The sequence below is a fragment of the Phascolarctos cinereus genome, unplaced genomic scaffold (assembly GCF_003287225.1).
Source record: "Phascolarctos cinereus isolate Bilbo 61053 unplaced genomic scaffold, phaCin_HiC Scaffold_5;HRSCAF=322, whole genome shotgun sequence".
Lineage (NCBI taxonomy): Eukaryota > Metazoa > Chordata > Mammalia > Diprotodontia > Phascolarctidae > Phascolarctos > Phascolarctos cinereus.
In genome coordinates this window covers 422,098,755-422,119,394 of record NW_027555958.1, presented here as the reverse complement: position 1 = coordinate 422,119,394, position 20,640 = coordinate 422,098,755, and the positions used below count along the sequence as shown (strand labels likewise).

General features: G+C 39.4%; 1 pseudogene; it reads left to right on the top strand.

Moving 5' to 3' along the window:
- Nucleotides 1-20,640, top strand: part of LOC110202723 (flavin-containing monooxygenase 5-like) — a 41,087-nt pseudogene that overhangs the window by 17,853 nt on the left and 2,594 nt on the right.

Sequence of the window (20,640 nt, the reverse complement as noted above, 5' to 3'; positions counted from 1 at the left end):
TGATCGAAGGCGTGCCAATATTGGTACAGCAGTTTCAATGACATGTCCAAGTGTACATAAAGGATAATTAAAAGTAATCACATAACTTTACATTACTTCAATATTCTTAGCCTTTCTCAAGCTTAGACAAGTCATAGCAAACTGTCTTCAATTTGCTACCATGTTTTAAGGCAGCTATCCTGACTCCAAATAGTGTATACATTTATATATACATACATACATACACACACACACACATACATACATACATATATATATATAATACATATATATATATATATATATATATATATATATATATATATATATAGGCTTCAGAGATATGCTGTCTGCGCAGTATGTTTTGTTTCATCCCATGTTTCTGGATCTATGATGAAAGGTCTTTGTAGCAATTCTAACCCTCCACCCACACTCAAGATTAATCCAAAAACTGTAAGCTGCTGTTTGACATAGATATGCACATGAATTGTAGAGCCTTCTTTTCATGGCAGCTGCTTCAAAAATCAGAATGAAGTTATATACAACCAGCATAGTATTCATCTGATCTTTCCTTTTATAAAATACTTTCTGAAATGCTGAGAATTTTTATAATCAGAAACTCACCTCTAGCTTTTGAACTTTCTATGAATTGCTGTTCTCTTTGCTATTTTCTCTGTAGGTCTTTCAATTACCTTCAGCCAAAGGCAATAAAATGTGCCTGCTTTTAATCAAATCCAAAGTAGTTCTTAGTTAATTATCATACTATCAAGTAGAAATCATAAGTAAATCCTTCCCACTCTCACCTCCCACTGGATCAGAGCTAATGTACTCCAGTCTCAGTGTGCTCCCTCTTCTGTCTCTCAGTTCTTTGGGTCTCTTCATTCTTCCTTGAATTTCTGATCTAAAGGGTTTGGATCAGCAAGAGATGAATATGAAGGAACAGGCAGCAGACAAAAATCAGGATATGACAATTTTAGTAAAACAAAATTTCAGCCTTGATGATTCCATCAAAATGCATTTGCAAATCATTCACGAAACATTGGTCACTTAACTTTTAGATCTTGCAATTACTTTGTAGGGTGGCTAGGTGGCTCAGTGGATCGAGTGCAGGGCCTGGAGTTAGAAAGATTCATTTTCCCGAATTCAAATCCAGCCTCAGGACCTTAGTAGCTGTATGACCCTAGGTAAGTCACTTAACCCTGTTTGCCTCAATTTCCTTCATCTGTAAAAATGAGCTGGAGAAGGAAATGACAAATGACCCTAGTATCTTTGCCAAGAAAACCCAAAAGGGGAGCAGCTAGGTGGCGCAGTGGATAGAGCTCTGGCCTTGGAGTCAAGAAGACCTGAGTTCAAATCCAACCTCAGATACTTGACAATAGCTATGTGACCCTGGGCAAGTCACTTAACCCCAATGCCTCACCAAAAAGCAAAAAAAATTCAAAAGGGGTCATGGAGAGTCACACATGACTGAAAAATGGCTAAACAATTATTTCATAGAGGCAGCTAGGTGGTTAAGTGGTTAGAGTGCTAGACCTGGAGTCAGGAAGACTTGAGTCCAAATCCAGCATCACACACTTACTAGCTATGTAACCCCTGGTAATCACTTAAATTCAGTCTGCTTTGGTATCCTTAACCAAAATGGGGATGATAATAGCATTGTTATAAAGATTAAAGAAGCAATATTTGTAAAGGACTTAACACAGTGCCTGGTACATGGTATTTATTAAGTGCTTGCTTCTTGCCTTAATACGGTGCTTAGGAAAACATATGCACTTTATCTGGCATGTTTGTTGTTGTTCAGTTGTTTTGAAGTCATGTCTGACTCTTCATGACCCTATTTGGTTTTTTTTTTTGGCAAAGATACTAGAGTGGTTTGCCATTTCCTTCTCTGGTCCATTTTACAGATGAGGAAACTGAGGCAAACAGGGTTAAGTGACTTTCCCAGGGTCACACAGCTAGTAAGTATCTGAGGCCAGATTTGAACTCAGGAAGACAAGTCTTCCTGACTCCAGGCCCAGCACTCTATCCACTGTGCCGCCTAACTAGTAGGTGCTTAATACATGTTTGTTGACCGACTGACTAACGGAAGTCATTACTTGTTCTAAGTATTTTATTTCTATGTCAGGGCTCACAATTTAAGAAGCATATAGAAAAGTTGGAGATTAAAGAAAATGTTTATAGTTGAAAAGTATGAGTAGAAAGAGGGCGTAAAAATCCAGGATAACCATAATGCTACTTGATGCATGCTAGCTTCGTGACTTTGGGAAGCCATTTAAATTCCCTTAGCCTCAATCTCTTCACCTATAAAAAAGAGGGCTGGACTAAGAGGTCCCTTCAAGGTTTAAATCTATTCCACCATGACTCTGAAGACTTGATTCCAGCAAGGCTCTGCCAATAACTAGCTGCATGACATTGGGCCAATCACTTAATGCCTCTGGGTCTTAGTTTTCTTATTCGTAAAAGGAAGAGGTCTGAGTGTGATTACTAAGGCCTTTTCTCTTCAAGGATTATTTAGAGGCAGGATCTCCACCCCTAATAGAGTCTATTAGGAGTTGTCATATCATATAAGAATATTTTAATGTTTTATATTGCATAATATTATATAAGAATACTTACATTGAATAAGAATAATTTGAGTCTTAATGGAATATTTTGGCATAAAAATAGATCAACTGTTGATAATATTGATGAGCAAATAAGCTTAAATTACAAGAAGAAAAATTTTGGTCAGGTTTTAGGAATAATGATTTAGTGCTAAAATAAGGTAACAAAAAAAAATAACTCCCATCTCTCAATTCTATGCCTTTCTACTGGTTGTTTCCCATGTTTAGAATGTTCTTCCTCCTCATCTCCATCTTCAGCTTCCCTGGTTTCCTTCAAGTCCCAACTCAAATCCTGTGTTTTACAGAGTTGTTATTTTTTTTATATAGATTTGCTAACTTCCTGATATCTTATAATGACATGTGCATGGAGGCAGAGGCATAGACAAGATGATCTCAGGAGATGTCTCTGACCTTGGGTAGCACCTCTGGAAACAGCTAAACTTCAAAATGAACTCCCTAGACCTTGAGAGCTTAGATAAGAGCAAGGCAGTTGAATTCAATTATGTCAGGTCAGTAGACCAACACTAAAGAACCAAGTGGTAGGGTGTGACCCTAGGAGATGGGGAGTGAGAATAACAAGGGGAGACAGGGAGGGAATCAGGCTTGAAGGAAGAAGGTGACCTAAGATGTGGAAGCTGGCTCCTAGGCATTTAAGAAAGCAAGATTACAAGGAGTACAGAAAACAAAACTATTTCCCTGATATTGAGGGCTCAGTGAATTTCCTTCCTCTTGTATGTCTATTTCCCTGTAGTGCAGGCTTCTCAATAGATAGAGATGAAATGGATCGAGTCATATAACAGATCAAAACTACGAGTTTTACCAACATTACACAAGTGTTAATTTTTTAAAGTCTTGAGATGTTTGAAAATGGAGTTCAGGGACCTTTCTCATTGATGTCGTTGAGTGGTAATTCACCAAACTATGCCATATGTAACCCCTATTTACCTTTTTCTGTTAACACAAAGAAAGAGAGAAAGAGAAAGAAATAGAGACAAAGAGAAAGAGAGAGAGAGAAAGAAAGAGACAGAGACAGAGAGATTTTGAAGTCCCCAAGTATGAGGGCAAGATTTGGTATGGGAAGTTCTGTGAGTCAAGTACTAAACTCTTTGAGTACAGCACCCTCTCTCAATGCCCCCTTTCCATGTAGAAGTCCTTCAAAAATATTTGTTGAACGAATATTGAATGAATTAAATAAATTAATGCAATCTTAGTCAGAAGGCCGAAGTTCTACTGCTGACTCAATCTACCGGTCCAGTGTCATTAGACATAACTCCCCTTCTAATACTCTGTGATCCAATCAAACTGGTCTTCTCTCAGTTCTTCGCTCACAACACTCCATCTCCTATCTCTGTGTCTTTTGAGTGGATGTCTTCCATGCCTCCATGGGGGATACCATCTGGGAGTGCTTCACCCTCCCCCCACCCATTATGTGACGAAGATATAGAATTGAAGTTACATGTCAATAAGTATTTATTAAGCACTTACTATGTGCCAGGAAATGTACTAAATACAGGAATATTTTTTTAAAAAGTGAAAATATGGCCTCTTACCCTCAAGGGACTCACATTATAAATGAGGAAGACAATCTGTTAATAACTGTGCATATAAGATATACAGAGCAGCTAGGTGGCACCGTGGTTGCAGCACTAGGCTTGAAGTCAGGAAGATTCATCTTCCTGAGTTCAAATCTGGTCTCAGATACTTCCTAGCTATGTGACCCCAGGCAAGTCACTTGACTCTATTTGCCTCAATTTCCTTGTCTGTAAAATGAGGTGGAGAAGGAAATGGCAAACCACTACAGTATCTCTGCCAAGATAATCCCAGGTGAGGTCATGAAGAGTCAGACACTACTGAAAACAACCAAACAACAAAAAATGGAATGTAATCTCAGAGGAAAGGCCCTGGCATTATGAGGAACTAGGAAAAAGATAGGATTTGAGCTGATACTTGAAAGAAACAGGGAAGCCAAAGGTAGAGGTGGGGAGGAAGAACATTCCAGGCATGAGGACAACCAATGAAAAGGCACAGAGCTCAGAGATGGAACGTCTTGTTTAAGGAACAACAAGAAGGCTGGTGTCACTGGATCACAAGAGTATAAGAAGATTGGGGGCAGCTAGGTGGCACAGTGAATAGAGCACCAGCCCTGAAGTCAGGAGAACCTGAGTTCAAATCTGAGCTCAGACACATAACACTCGCTAGCTGTGTGACTCTGGGCAAGTCACTTAACCCCAATTGCCTCACTAAAAAAGAAGAAGAAGATTGGAAAGACAGGAAAGGGCCAGGCTTTGAAGAGCATGTAGGTTCAGTTTTGGCCATAGGGCCCCAGCCTAGATGCCCAACTTTGTCTCTTTGAAAAGTCAATCTCTTCTTCACTAAAATGATGCAAAAGAGGCAGAGCGCACTGTCTCTCATCACAAGACCCAGAAAAGGTATGAGCCCAAGTCAACGGGTAAACTCCCACCTCTTCCTTTAATCTCAGTAATTCAGAGTTGCATTTGCAAAGATTAAAAAAATACTTCCACTGCTATCACTCTTGACTCTCTCATCTTCATTCATTTTAATTCTCTCCCTTCCTAGTCTGTATGCTTCATTGGCCTCTTCTTCCATTTTGCCCTCTAGAAATCTTATATTATTAACAATCTTTTCCTTCATCCTAGAGTTTTTCCTCTCATATTCTTTCTTATTTAGGATGGAACTGGATTGTTACTTTATTGGAAAGGGGAACTTTGAATGAGGAAACTTCCTCCACTAATTCAGACTACCAAAGGGGTCCATGAAACAAAAATTGTTCATAAATTCCTCCTCCAAATCAATAGTTTTTTAGCCACATAACATTTATAGGCACCAAACCTTTGATTTCATTTGGTATAGGTAACTCCCAAGTGAGAAAGCTCCCTCCACCAATGCAAGTTGGCACCTTCTCTCCAACTTGAGCAATGGAATAAATGTCTTGCCCATGGCTACTTATCCAGATATGGTAGACATGGTATGTCCAGATGTGGTATGACTTGAAGCTTGTCTCCTGACCTCTTAGCTCTCTTCTGACTTCTAGTCTTGCACCTTCGACTGCCTATTTGACTTCTTGAACTGGATGTCCCGTAGATATATTCAACTAAATATGTCCAAAATTGAACTCATTATCTCTCCCTTCAAACCTTTCCTTCTTCCTAACTTCCCTGTTATGAGTTCAGGTACCACCAACCCCTCAGTCACCCAGGCTCACAACCTAGGTGTCATCCTCAGCTCCTCACTCTCTCTCTCACCAATACCACCACTACCACCCCCATATCCAATTTCCTTTTGATTTTATTTTCATAGTATCTCTTGTTTATGCACCCTCCTCTCCTCTGACATTGCCACCATCATGGTTTGGGTCCTCAACCCCTCATGCCTGGACTATTGCAATACCCTTTCAGTGGCTCTCTCTACCCCTTATCTCTTCCCATTCCAGTCTATCCTCCACTCATCTATCCCAGTGATCTTCCTAAAGCTCAGGTCTGAAAATGTCAGCCCCCTACTCAAATATAAAAGAAAACCGTGTAGCATTCAAAGCCCTTTGTAACCTGCCTCCGCACACATTTCCAGTCTTCTTGCACCTTGTACCTACATGGACACACAGATACAGACACAGACACTCACTCACACACACACACACACACACACACACAATCTGATCCAGTGGCACTGACCTCTTTGCTGTTCCTTGGACAAGAACACCTCATCTCCTGACCCCTGGGCATTTTCTATGGCCGTCTCCCATGACTACAATGCTTCCCATCCTCCTTTCCATCTCCTGTCCTCCCTGGCTTCCTTCAAGACTCATAGGAGCCAGCCTTCTACAGGAAGTCATTGCTCACCCTCCTTAACTATGGTGCCCTTCCTTTACTGGGTATTTCAAATTTCTCCTGTGGATAGTTTGATTGTAAATATATGTTTTCCTGTTTTCTCCTCCATCAGACCGTGAGCTCCTTGAGGGCAGGGACTCTTTTACCTTTCTTTGTATGCTCAGTACTTATCCCAGTGCCTGACACATAATAGGTGTTTACTAATTGTTTATTGACTGACCAACGCCAAGTCCACTGTGCCATACTGGTTCTATTCCAGCTTCTTACACTTGTAGAAACTTAGCTTCCTCTTGAAGACATTGCACTCCTCCCATTCTCTCTAGTACAGGATACACCTTCTCTCATGTATCCTTACATAGGCCCCTAGAGGCTACTCCTGAAGGAGGTCCAGTTCTGGAACCCCCTTCCATGACCATCCCTAAGGATGGTCCTTTTTAAAGATATATTCGACATCACTGACACACCTTCAACTCGAAGGATTTTTAGTACTTACCTCATAGTCTTCTTTCCCACACCAGATCTCAGCCTCATACTTGGGAGCTTCAAAAGCTCTCTCTCTCTCTCTCTCTCTCTCTCTCTCTCTCTCTCTCTCTCTCTCTCTCTCTCTCTCTCTCTCTTCTCTCTCTCTTTTTCTCTTCTTCTATCTTACTCTTGTTTTCTTTTTTCTCCCCTCACCCCCTTCTCTTTATTTCAGGCTCTCTCTCTTTCTCTGTCTCTGTCTACTTCTCTCTCTATATATACACAAATAGCTATATCTATATCTAGATCACACACACACACACACACACACACACACACACACACACATATATCTGTACCTATGTGTCTAAATAAATATAGCTACAAAGAGAAAGAAACAAAGACAGAGAAAGAGAGAAATGTTCTAGCCATCTATAAGCTGGTTACCTTAGAATTCACCATCACTCACACATATACTATCTTTATGATCCAGAACACTTTCTTCCTCTGATCCCTACTACCTCCTATCCATCATTCCCTCCTTCTCTTTCACTCTGCCAAAATCTCTTTTTCATCTCATCAATACCTTTGGCCCCTTCACCCCCCTCTGTTTTCTCAATCCATTATCCTGACTTCATTGTACTTTTCCACCCCTTCTTCTTGTTCCTGTAGTTTAATTGCTTTCAGTTTTCTATCCTTGAATTTCTTGCCCCTTTATCCTATGGCTATGTGTACCTTGCCAAACCCCAATCCATCATCTATCATCTCATCTCTTACTTCCATACTGCTGAACAGCACTGGAGGAAGTCATACAACCATGCTTACTGAGGATGCAGGAAATTTATGTAGTAGCATCACACACTGCAGAGTAATCCTTTTATTCTCCCCTGATTGAGTTTTTAATCACAGTCTGATTAAAACTTCAGTGGCTAGTCTGAATCTTCTCTTCTTTCTTAAAGTCTCCTATACTACTCCTCCCACCTCAATCTCAGGACTTTAGCTTCTAATTTACTGAGAAAATCAAAGCAATTCACTGTGATCTCCCTCTTCTTCCCTATTTCACATCTCCACCTCCCTCTTTATATAATCTGCTAATTTTTCCTCCTTTGCTCCTGACTCTGAGTCCTTCTTGCCAAGACCAGTCTCTCTACCCTTTAATTACATCCATTTTTGAATCATCAGAAGAAATTTGTCCCATTCATCATTCTCTCTCTCTCTCTCTCTCTCTCTCTCTCTCTTCTCTCTCTCTCTCTCTCCTCTCTCTCTCTCTTCAGTCTCTCCTTATCCATTAACTCCTTCTCTACTACTTACAAACACACCCATTTCCTCCATTCTTAAAAAAACAAACCAGTCAACTTATATTTCTTCTCCCATTCACAGACAAATTCCTAAGAAAAAGATATGCACACTCATTGCCTCTACAGTTTCACCATCTCACTTCTTAACGTGTTGCAATTGGCTTCTGATCCCACTACTCAACTGAAATTGCTATCTTCAAGGCTAGCAATGATCTCTTTAATGTTAAATCCAGTGAACTTTTAATATCCTCATCTTTCTGGAGTTCTCTGTAGTTTTTAACACTGCTAGCCACCACTAACAGTGGTTAGCCATCACTTGTAGTAATGAATACTTTCAAACTCTTCAGTCTTATCTTTAAGGCCCTCTGCAATCTGCCCCAATCCTATCTTTTCTGCTTTATGTAACATCACCAGTAGACAGATATAGAGGAATATAGATGGAAGCATACATGCACCCCCACAGTCTAACATCAGTGTGTATCACGGTGGGTGGCATGACGTGATATGAATGACATGATGTGGAATAGCAACACTGTCACACAATAAATTCTCTTCCTGTGTGTGTATTGACACCCACTCACTCCCCTTCACAAAATCTGTTTTGGCCAGGCTGAACTGCTTTCTGTTCTCAAGTTAACACTCTATCTCTTACCCCTGGGGACTTATACCTGTCTTTGCCCAACCCTGGAATGCACTCTGCCTTTATCTCCTTCTCTTAGGATCCTATGCTTCCTTCAAAGCCCAGCTCAAGTGTAACTCAGGTGTAACTATAAAGATTTCCCTTATTCTCCTACCCCTAATTTGTAATCTCTTCCTCAATTTACCTCATATTATAATAATATACATAGTTCATCTCCCCACCACCACCACCAAATGCAAACTGTCTGGGGACAGGGATTATTTTGTTTTCTCTTAATTTCTCTTGTACCTAGCACAGTGCCAATTCTCTGACTGCCTACCCCTTTTCTTTTTCCTCTCTCATTCCTGCTATTCTCTTAACTATACCTGATTTCTAACAGTGGCTCCATTGGTGGTCCTTGGGACTAAGAAAGGTTTTCATGACTGGTATGAAAGAAAGACAGTTTTTGAAAAGATAAAAGAAACAATGGTTTCAATTAAGACATTGAATCACATGGAAATAATAGGACTACCAAGCTGGTACTTTATTTGGCAACAGAAGAAACAATGAGGGAGCTGGAGGACATGGCAATATGGACTGGTAATGTACACCAGCTGGCAATGGGAGGGAAAGTTTCTGAACCCACTTAAAGATATGACCAACAATCTCTTTTAAAAACTTTTCAATTCCTCCAAGGGTGGAGAGGACTTTGGGTTCTCATAGACTGGGCCAGTTGAGTCCAAGTTCTGGTAGAACTAACAACCCAGTTGAAAAAATCTTTGAAATTCAACCCTGTGATAGATTATGTCTGTTTTCTGAGGACAAATATAGCTAAGTTCCTAGAATCTTATCACTCCATTGATTTGGGAGTGATAAAATTTTCATTCCCAGAGCCTCAGAGGCTAGAGAGCCACTTTTGGCATCAGGAAAATGTGGATTCAAATCCTACCTCCAACATAGTTAGCTGTGTGAACCTTGGGGACTCATTTCTTCTGTTGGAGCCTTAAGCAAACCTGTAAGACTTAAAGTCACAGCCCAACGGCAGATCTATTTCAATCAATCAATAAACATTTATTAAGTGCTTACTATTTGCCAGGCACTGTGCCAAGCACTGGGGATACAAAAAGAGGCAAGAGATAGTCCCTGCCCTAAAGGAGCTTGAAATTGAATGGAAATTCCCCACAGCAACGAAATTAGGGATCTGAAAAAATAAAAAGAATAATCATAACTCCTTTTTTTTTTTAGGCAATCGGGGTTAAGTGACTTGCCCAGGGTCACACAGCTAGTAAGTGTCAAATTTATAACTCCTTTTTTTAAAAAATCACATGTGAGATTTTAACAATGTAGGAAGCTCTTACTGACAGTGAAGAAGCAATGAGAACAAAAATGACTTGCCCAGAGTCACTCAGCTAGCAAGTGTCAGAAGAACTCAGGACTGCCTGGCTCCTAGGTTTTTTCTCTGTCAGAGCACACTGCCTTTCATAATTCTGTAATTACGACTTTTATTAAGTAACCAGAGTAAGCAATTAAGAGCAACACAAATAGAGTAAAAGCTCTGGGGTTGGGGGAAAGGAGTAATATGTTCATAATAGGATACTTATTGTTGGGGCAGCTAGGCAATATAATGGATACACTCCTGAGCCCTGAGTCAAGAAGACCTGAGTTCAAATCTGGCCTAGGACCCTAACTGTGTGGTCTTAGACAAGTCATTTCACCTCTGCCTGCCTCAGTTTTCTCATCTTTAAAATGAGGATAATGATAATACTTAATTCCCAAGGTTCTTATGAGGATCAAATGAGATCATAATAAACAGGGCTTAGCCCAGTTCTTAGGGCAGCTAGGTGGCTCAGTGGATAGAGCACTAGCCATAGAGTTAGGAGGACCTGAGTTCAAATCCAGCCTCAGACTCTATGTGACTAGCTATGTGACCCTGGGCAAGTCACTTAGCCCTGTTTGACTAAATTTCCTCCTCTGTAAAATGAGCTAGAGAATAAAATGGTAAACCACTCTAGTATCTTTACCAAGAACACCCCAAATAGGGTCACAAAGTGCTAGACATAACTGAAAAAGATCAAACACACACAACGAAATGCTATATAAATGTGAGCTGTTACTATTTGACTCAGTGCAGATTATGTGAATAATGATAGCTCACATTTGTATAGCATTTTAAGGTTTATGAATTACTGTCCTCACAACAACCTTGTGAGGTAAAGATGTATAAATTATTCCCATTTTTCAACACAGCTAGTCTGTATGGGAGAGTAGATTTGAACTTGGGCCTTTCCGTAGCATGCTGTCCATTAGATCAAATTGCACACCAGTTTAACCATCAGCAGTTAGGAAAAGGAAGTTGAGAAAACAATCAGGTTGGATTTTTCCCTGAATCTCCTCACTGTAACACATGGAAATTTTTCAGTGACAGTTTCTGAGAAAACTTTCGTTTTTGTGGGTTGTTTTTTTTTCACTATATTTCCTTGTATTCCTTAGGAATAAAACTGTAAAACACATTTTAATCTGAATGTACCTTTGTGCCTCCTCAGACCATAAAGCATGACTTTAAGCCTAATGTATGTAAGCACTTCTGGGAAAAATTGTCTCCACTCCAACAATGTACCCATAATTAAAAACACCTCTTCAAATTACTCTGAGGAAGGAATGAATGCAGACCTGGTCTAGGGATTCCCTGATAAGAAGCAAGTTTTTGAGCAAACATTTTCCCAAAATACAGATAAGAAGAGGGGTCCCTGTCCTTTTTTTTTTTAAGGCATGAATGCAAGGACTCCTACCAACAACGGCAAAAGCCAAATAGCCTTCCTTTGTTTCATTGAAGAATCAGATTAGCCCATTGGTAATCCTACCTCTCCAAAAATCTCCCTTCTAGGCTCTTTCTTATGGTAATAAAAGAAAGGAGAGAAGAGAGGCTGACAAATCTACTTTTTTTTCCCTCTCAGTTGTGTTAGATCTTGAGGGAGTCAACTGTCTTTGCTCCAGCACTTTCCATGTTTTTCTTTCATCTCTGGTTAATGGAATATAATTTAAGCTAGGCACAACTTGACCAGTAGTCAGCGAAAAACTAACTTGAGGAAAGCAAAGTAAAACGACATCAAGAAAGGGAAAGGGGATACTGAAATAGGTCCATTGTTATACCCAAAGAAGCCAAAGGGTGATTTCTGAGTCTTCTTTCTCCAGAAGCTGAGAACCCTCAGCAGTGAGATCTAGCAACTCCAGGAACTAACCGTCTGACTAGCCGTCAGTGAGGCAAGTTGTAAGCAGGAAAAGAAAGAGCACTTTTAAAGATATGTATGTACCTGGCTAATACTGCAGCAGTCTTTAATGTTATCTAATTTACTGCTGTCTAATATCTGCCTTCACTTGTAAGAAGCATCACCACCTTGGAGTTAGTATTACAACTTGCGATTTTCAGGTACCATCATAGCCCCTGTGGCTAATGAATCTCTCAAGGTGATTGATCGGCTTAACTTGAATTTCAAATAGAACAATTTTTTTTTAAAACAAGCAAACTGGGACAAACTGGGACAATGTGATGTTGACATTTGCATCAGCATGTGTGATATTGGGCTGGCAATTTAACAATTCAACTCAACAGGCAATCATTAAGCAACTCTATGTTCAAGGCTCTGTGCTAGGTCCAAGGGCTAGTTGTATCTAAAAGACAAAGAAAGGGGAAGGGGAACATACCTTGCCATAGAAAAGTTTCCATTCTCTTAGGTTAGGTTGGCAAGGCTGTACCTTCATCTGAACGGGCTACAAATACTAAGGGTTCTTTTCTATTGTTAAGTTCCAAGGCGAGTGATATATCTTCAGCAATATCTCAAGTTAAGCTGAAGCTTGGAATTTGTTATCATCCTCCCTATTATTTTTACATTTGCCTGGCTATTTGCTCTGTGGCGGTCATAGTTAGTCTCTGTGTGACTACGCAGTTCAGTGTCTGTGGTCTTAGAATCAATATAAGGCTTTTAATGTGCTTTGCCTGTCTATTCATTAAAGGTCTGCAGTCAGAGGATTAAAATGCAGTTGTGTCAAAGTGCCTTCAGAATCTTTGGTCATACAAAGTGCTTCCCCTGGAGAGAGAGCTTCTTTAGATCCTGGATTTACACCGGGCTTCTTCCTTTTCTTGGAAAAGGCATCTAAAGCAGAGGTCCACAGCATCTCACTTTGGCCTTCTAAGTACTGCATCACTACTGAATTTTCATTCTTCAACTATCACAGGTTTCAATCCTACAAAGATTTGCAGCAGGCAAGGCCTCTGGTCAGTTTAGAGTTACTTTTCTGAGATTAACTTCCTCTTCCTGGGTACCCCTGCCTTTAGGAGAGAAAGCCCTTTGATGGGCCTCTGAAATTCTGGCTGCATTTACCCTCAGTCAGTATTCAGTTAAAACAAAGCTCAGGATGGCAGCAGCCTGTGGTCCTGACTTCAAAGGCAGCAGGCTCAGGCTAAGTAAGGTTCAGGCTCTCTGGGCAACAGAAGAATGACTCGTGCATTAGATTGTTCCCTTCAGCTGCATTTACTTGCAAGGCAAGTAACCCAGTTGGCAGCCGTTTGCTCAAGATAAATGTTTAATATCTACACTCTCGGCGAGGGAACCTATTTTAGGGCAAGAAGAACTGGGAGTTGTACAATGGGGGTGTATGGTTGTACTGACAAGTTAAACCATATATGAGAATACCCAGCCATATCACAGTCTGAGTATTCACCAAGAATGTTTGCTGGAATGGAACTGGGGTTAGAGAAAATTCTTTTTAATCAGAGTGAAATAACCTCATTACAGATGAGATGTATGAGTGATAGCATTGTTTCTCAAAAGAATGGAATGTTCGAAAGACAGTGCAGGATAGCATACTGATGAAGCACTGGGTTTAGCATCAGGGAGACCTAGGTTCAAATCCTCTGAACCGATTTGTTCAATAATCCTGGGCAGTCACTTTAGCTGTCTGGCTCATCTATAAAATAGAGATGATTATAAGATCATAGACTTAGAGATGAGAGGGATGCTAATGGGCAAACTAAAGCCCAGAGAAGTTGGCGATTTGCCCAATTACTGAATCACTTATCTGATAGAGTCACTGCAATGATCAAATTAATTTAATTAAATTTATTTAATAATTTATGGAAATAACTTTGTAAGCCTAATAGCGTTAAATACGTGTCAGCTACCGTATTGTGATGATTGTTATTATTGCTTTTGTGATTATCTAATCCAATCCTTTATTTTGCAGATGAGAAACTGAGGCAAATGGGAATTAAGTGACTTCCCCAAGGTCACACAGAACCAGGACATAAGATCAAGTTAGGTCCTCTTTCGATGACACCATGCTGCTCTTTGCATGTCGAGTTTATTTTTTCCCTTGTTTACAGAGGTGGCTACAATTCTGCTTTGACTTGTTCATATTAATTATCTCTTAAAAGTTATCAGACTATTTGAAGTAACAGAAACAAACAAATTGAGAAAGGACTTTTTTGTTTAGGATTTATTACTATAGAGGATTTCATGCTGGCTTTACAATATCTTGCCACTGCTTCTGTCTGGTAATTAGCAAAAACAATAATAATAGCTCAGATTTATAGAGTGCCTTAAGCTTTGCATGGTTATGTCACATACATTATTTCACAAGTACTACAACAATCTAATGAGGTAGGAATTACAGATATTATCCCCCTTGGAAGGGGGTTGACATTAAGTGACCTGACCAAGCATCACATTATCCCAGATTTATGGCCTGGAGTCCATGCCAAATGTGAGTTTTTCCATTTGTCTTTTTGGAGAAATAAATATAATGACACAAATCACATTCTTCAACTTTAATACCAAGATCTGTGTTTATCTCTGGAAGGAAAACCAACCAACCAACCCGAGAACACATGGTAACTGGTTTGGTCCCCTTTTACTCTGATACTGAGCATTAATGATCGTTCTTTCAGATGACTCAAGTGTCAGTGGAAAAGAAGAGAATTGTCGTAATTGGTGCTGGAATTATTGGTGTAGGAGCAATTAAATGCTGTTTGGATGAAGGACTAGAGCCTACATGTTTTGAACAAAGCGATAACATTGGGGGTCTCTGGAGATTTCAATTAAGTTTTAATTTTCTTATAAGGGAAACATTGCAAATTTCAAGGAATGTCCAATCGTATTACTTCCCTGCAGCTAATGGTGCTGGACGTGAGTTAGGAAGACCTGAATTCAAATTCAGCTTCAGACACTCACTAACTGTATGACTCTGCACAAGTCCCTTAATCTCTGTCTGCCTCAGTTTCCTCATCTGTAAAATGGGTTTAATTCCATCACTTGCTTCACAAGGTAGTTCTGAGAATAAAATGAGACATTATTGGTTAAGCACTTTGCAAACCTTATGAAAATACATAAATAAATAACAGATATTACTACTACTACTACTCTATTCATCATCATCATCATTATTATTGCTATCATTCAGTGGTTTCCTATTCCTTAGGTAAAGTTCAAACTTCTTTGCTTGATATTCAAGGTCCTCCAAGATTTAGGACTCCTTATCTCTTACTTCATACACTAGTCTCTGCCCTATCTCCCTCCCCCACCTTGCCCTATATTTTCCCACCTCCTTGCCTTTGTCAATATATTCCCTGTGCCTGGAATCTTCTTCCTATAACCCTTCACCTATTGAATTTCTGTGCATCTTTTAAGGCCCAATTCAAATGCCATCTCTTCAGTGAAGACTCCCTTGATTCCCACAACCTATAATGAATGACCTTGAACTTTTTGGATCAGGGACGGCATCTTCTCTGAATTGCAGTATCTCTCCCAGCACCTCATCATACTGTGATCTTCATACAGTAGGTACAAAATAAATATTTGTTGAATTAATTAATAAATGAATATCTAGCAGATGAGGGGGTCCATGTTTGAGCATTGGAGTAATCTTTCAGATTGAGCAGAGAGAACCAGGGAGGTGACATGCAGCTAATAATGATGAGCATGTTGATGAAGATGAATGGAGGATTTGTGGCTCAGTCAACAGAATACCAAGGGACATGAGATATCCCTATAAGACTGCTCCTAACCACAATAACAAAAAGTTTGATAACCTGTGAATGATTAAAAAGAAACACATGCACTTTTAAGATTCCTCTCAAATTTCTACTTTTCCTAGGAACCAACTTTAATTCTTTTTCAGGTCAAATTTAGATAGGATTGATCTCATCAGATGAATCTTATGGGTTTGAATTGCTTTAATTCCAGCCCTTCCTTCCATTATTGTGAAAGACTTATACTTTAGTCCAAGGTTTCAGTGGCTATATGACAATCTAATGATTCAGGAACCCAGAAAAAAGTAAGGGAGAATACCACACCCCTTCTCTTTTTCTTCAAATGTTAATGGTTGATAGAACTGTCAATCAACTAAAATCTGTCCATCTACAAGAAGCCTTTTTCAATCCCCCATAATGCTAGTGCTGTCCTTCTGTTGATTATCTGCAAATTAGCCTGCCTCTATCTCGTCTGTACCTAATTGTTTATGTGTCTCCCGCATTAGACTGTGAGCTCTTTGAGAGCAGGAACCGTCTTTTTTTTTTTAATTTTAAGGCAATTGGGGTTAAGTGACTTGCCCAGGGTCACGCAGCTAGTAAGTGATGAGGCCGGATTTGAACTCATAAAGATGTCTTCCCAATTCCAAGCCCAGTACTCTATCCACTGTGCCATTTAGCTGCCCCCCACCCTGATAAATAGTAGATGATTAATAAATGCTTGTTGCCTGACTAGCTAAATATGTAGCCCTAAATTTTATCGGCTACTATAACATGCATATTAGATATGTCCTAACCAGTACTACTACCTAGAGATAACTAGGTGGTATAAGGGATAAAGCAATGAACCAAGAGTTAGGAAGACCTGAGTTCAATCTCATACACTTGCTAGCTGTGTGACCCTAGGCAAGTCACTTAACTTCTCTCTGCCTCAGTTTCTCACTAGTATAATGGGGATAATAATAGCACCTACCTTCCAGAGTTGTTGTGAGGACATAATGAGATATTTATAAAGTGCTTAGCACAGTGACTGGCTCATAATTATGTAATAAAAAATGTTTCCTTTCTTCATACTTTTCCTCTTCCTTCATTTCTTTAGAAATCTGATTCAACCCAGAAGTTCTACAGGAGTCTGATAATAATAACTCACATTCATGCATCACTTTGAGGCTTACAAAGTGTTTTCCACGTAGTAATACCATGCTACACAGGGTTAAAAGTATGATTATCCCCATTCTATACATGAAGAAAATGAGGATCAGAGAAGCTAAGGAACTAGCCTAGCTTACAAAGTCAGTAGACATCAGAAGTAGATTGAAACAGAGTTTTCTGATTCCAAGTCCAACGTTCTTCCTATAATACTATGCTGCCTCTTTACAAAGTATATGCTTTTCCTCTGGAGAAGCTGGTGCTGGGTATTTTCCTTCCCACTTTGAAAGCAACTAGGTGTTTGTTAGGCAGAAGGACCTTCGGAGGGAGCCTTGGTATTCCCTAATGGGGAAATGCCTACAAATACCCCAGTGTGGCCATGCTGTGGGCCTACCCTCCAGGGCAAAAGTGAGATAAGGCAAAGGGTAGTAAGATAAACAAAAGAAGCATCCAGACTACAGAGGGAGAGAGGCACAAGTAGAGAGAAAATGGATGCTTAGACAGTAAGTTGAACATGGCTAAGTTTAGTTAAATGTCCTACAGGCATGAGTCTGCTTCACTCCAGAGCAACCCCAGGAGTTCTAGCCCTGGCCCAGTTTGTATATGATCTGGAGCAATGCCTGAGCAAGTAGGTCAAGGAAACCCCTGAGGATCCCAGTCCTAACTGGGTTACCTCAAGAACCACCAAAGTCTTAGGCAGAGGGTGACCTGGTGTCAGGTGAGACCTTCACGCTGGGGACTGAGGCAGAAATGCAAAGAGGGAATGGTCTAACCCTGTCTGACTCTCATCTGCCTGTTGATTCATGGAGAAAATGTTTAAGAGTTGAGTAAGAAAAGGCCTGTATCCAAAAGGGCAAAATCAGGTGGTTTCCACCTCCTTGACACCCAGGGATTTGAGATGTCATAAGAGTAGCTAATTGGGGTTATTGGGGGAGGGGGAGGAATGGGAGGGAGAGAAGGGAGGAGAAATCACTACTTGTCATTGAAGATATAGACTATCTATCCATCATGGTACAACCTGTCTCTTCTGCATCATTAGAAAGGAAATTCTTGTTTCTTACCTCCTATAGGAGAAATATGAAGAAAGAAGACCCAGCATCTGTAGATCTATAATGATTACTATATCAAAGGAGAGGACCTGCTTCAGTGACTTCCCTGTACCTGATCATTTTCCTAATTATATGCACAACTCATGACTCCTGGAATATTTGCAGATATATGTCAAGCACTTTGACCTTGGGAGACATATCCATTTTCACATGAGAAGGCATACTATATATAATTACATATCTATGTATATAATATATGTATGTATATAGGCATTTTGCTTGTATGAATGTAATATGTTGCATATACATATATGTGTATGGTTGTGACAATCAAATGAGAAAATATTTGTAAAGCATATATATATGTATATATATATATATATACATGTGCACATGTATACATGTATGCATATATAAACTCATGCCTACTAATTTTATGCATAAGAGAAGCATCATGGTTTAGAGAATAAAGGATCAACCTTAAAATTAGGAAAATATATCTGAGTTCAAATGCTCCTTCAGATTTATGTTAGCTGTGTGACTCTATGTAACTTTTCAGTGTCCCTGACAACTCTCCAAAACAGGATGAGTTTTCAGTAATCAATTAACAAGGATGTATCAAGTGGCCACTATGTTTCAAGTACTGTGCTAGGCACTGAGCATACAAAAAGCAAAATGAAACAAATCTTGATCTCAAGGAGATTACATCCCATAGGGGGAAACAATGTGTACATATGTAAGTAGATACAATATTTGTATGAAACAAACATAAGGAAATTTGATGAAGGAGGAGCTGGTTGGGGTTGGGGTAGGGATGCTAATCTGTATCAGTGGAGGGAGTTTCCAGATGGGACCTTCCTTCATCAACGGAAATATGGATCCAAAGGGGATAGATGTGTTTCATATATCCTCTTTGTTAAATATATAGCACACACACATTGTATAATGTATTATATAAAATATATGTTATAATTATATAGTTATAAATGCATATGTGTTATATATAACATGAGTATTACACATATCACACATGTATGTATGCGTATACAGCATTTTATTTTGTGTTCAGAAGTTTTCTTACTTGCCATGTTACCATTTCCACATATGTGTACATTAAACCATGAGCATTCTGTGAAAACAAAAAAATTTGTGTTTCTCTGTGACCTGAACTTGTCCTTTTATTCTCAGACCAAGGTGTGCAGTGTAAGAAACTGCCCAGATTTCTATTCCACTGGTCGGTGAGAGGTTGTGGTACAGGCTGATAGAAAACTTCAATCTTCTGTCTTCAGTGGGTCATGGTTTCTACTGGCTGTGACACTGACCCTCATTTACCACTTCAGTCCTTTCCAAGTATGTTACTAGATTTGGAGAAACCTTAGGGTGGAAGAATATTTCATAAATAATGTGAAGAAGGAAATAAAACAACTGAGGATACTCATCAAAACATTATGACTATCAAATTATTTTTTGACAATCACATGAATTTCTAAGATCTTATGTAAGAATTAAGCATACATATAGGCAGCTAGAGGGCATTGTGGTTAGAATGCTGCATCTGGAATCAGAAAGACGTGAGTTTAAATCCAGCCACAAACACCTACTGACTGTGAGATCTTGGGAAAATCTACCTCAGTTTCCTCATCTGCAAAATGGTAGGTGCAAAATAGCACCTACTTCTCGGGTCATTGCAAGGATAAAATGAGATAATATCAAAAAGTATTTTCAAAACTTAATGAGGTATAATTGCATACTATTATTAGCTATATATGTATGCAATGTTTGTTACAGGCATACATATACACAAACATATGTGGTAGTAGTTCTATTGACAGCATGCCTAATGATGGTCAAATTCTATTATAACCAAAACCTTAAGGTAAAAGAAATCCCAGCTAAAGCCAATGGCTCATTGATTTCAAATAGTTATACAATATAATTTTGGTATAATGAAAGGATCAGAAAGTCACCTGCCAGCATGTTTGTGCTGTAACTATAGATATGAAAGAGATAGAATGTTGTACTTGAAGTCAGGAAGATTTGGATTCTGCTCCTATTAGCTACGTGACCCTGGGCAAAGCACCTAACCTTTTCTGAGCCCTTCTCTTTATCTGCTCATCAATCAGTGAGCATTTATTAAGTTCTTACTGTGTGTGAGGCACTATGCTGAGCACTAGGGGTGCAGAGAAAGATTAAAGACAGTCCCTGATCTCAAGGAGCTCCCAGTCTAATAGAAGAGACACCATGCAGACAACTGTGTACCAACAAGCTGTATATATCTTAAAATGCAGATAATCAACAAAGGGAAGGCAAGATTGTAGGGGCTGGGAAAAGGCTTAGTGTAGAAGGTGCAATTTTATCTGATATTGAAAGGAATCCAGGGAAGCCAGAGGGCAGAAAGGAGGAAGCAAAATGTTTCAGGTATGGGAGAGAGGCAATAAAAATACCTGAGGTCGGAAGATAAGAGTGTTGTGTTTCAAGGAATACAGAGGAAGCCATACTCTATTCCTCACAGCTGTAAGGATAAAATGAGATGAAGTACATAAATTACTTTGGACACTTTAATGTATAAATCTCAACTATTATTATTATTATTCTTTTAGAATAATGTTTTAAAGCTT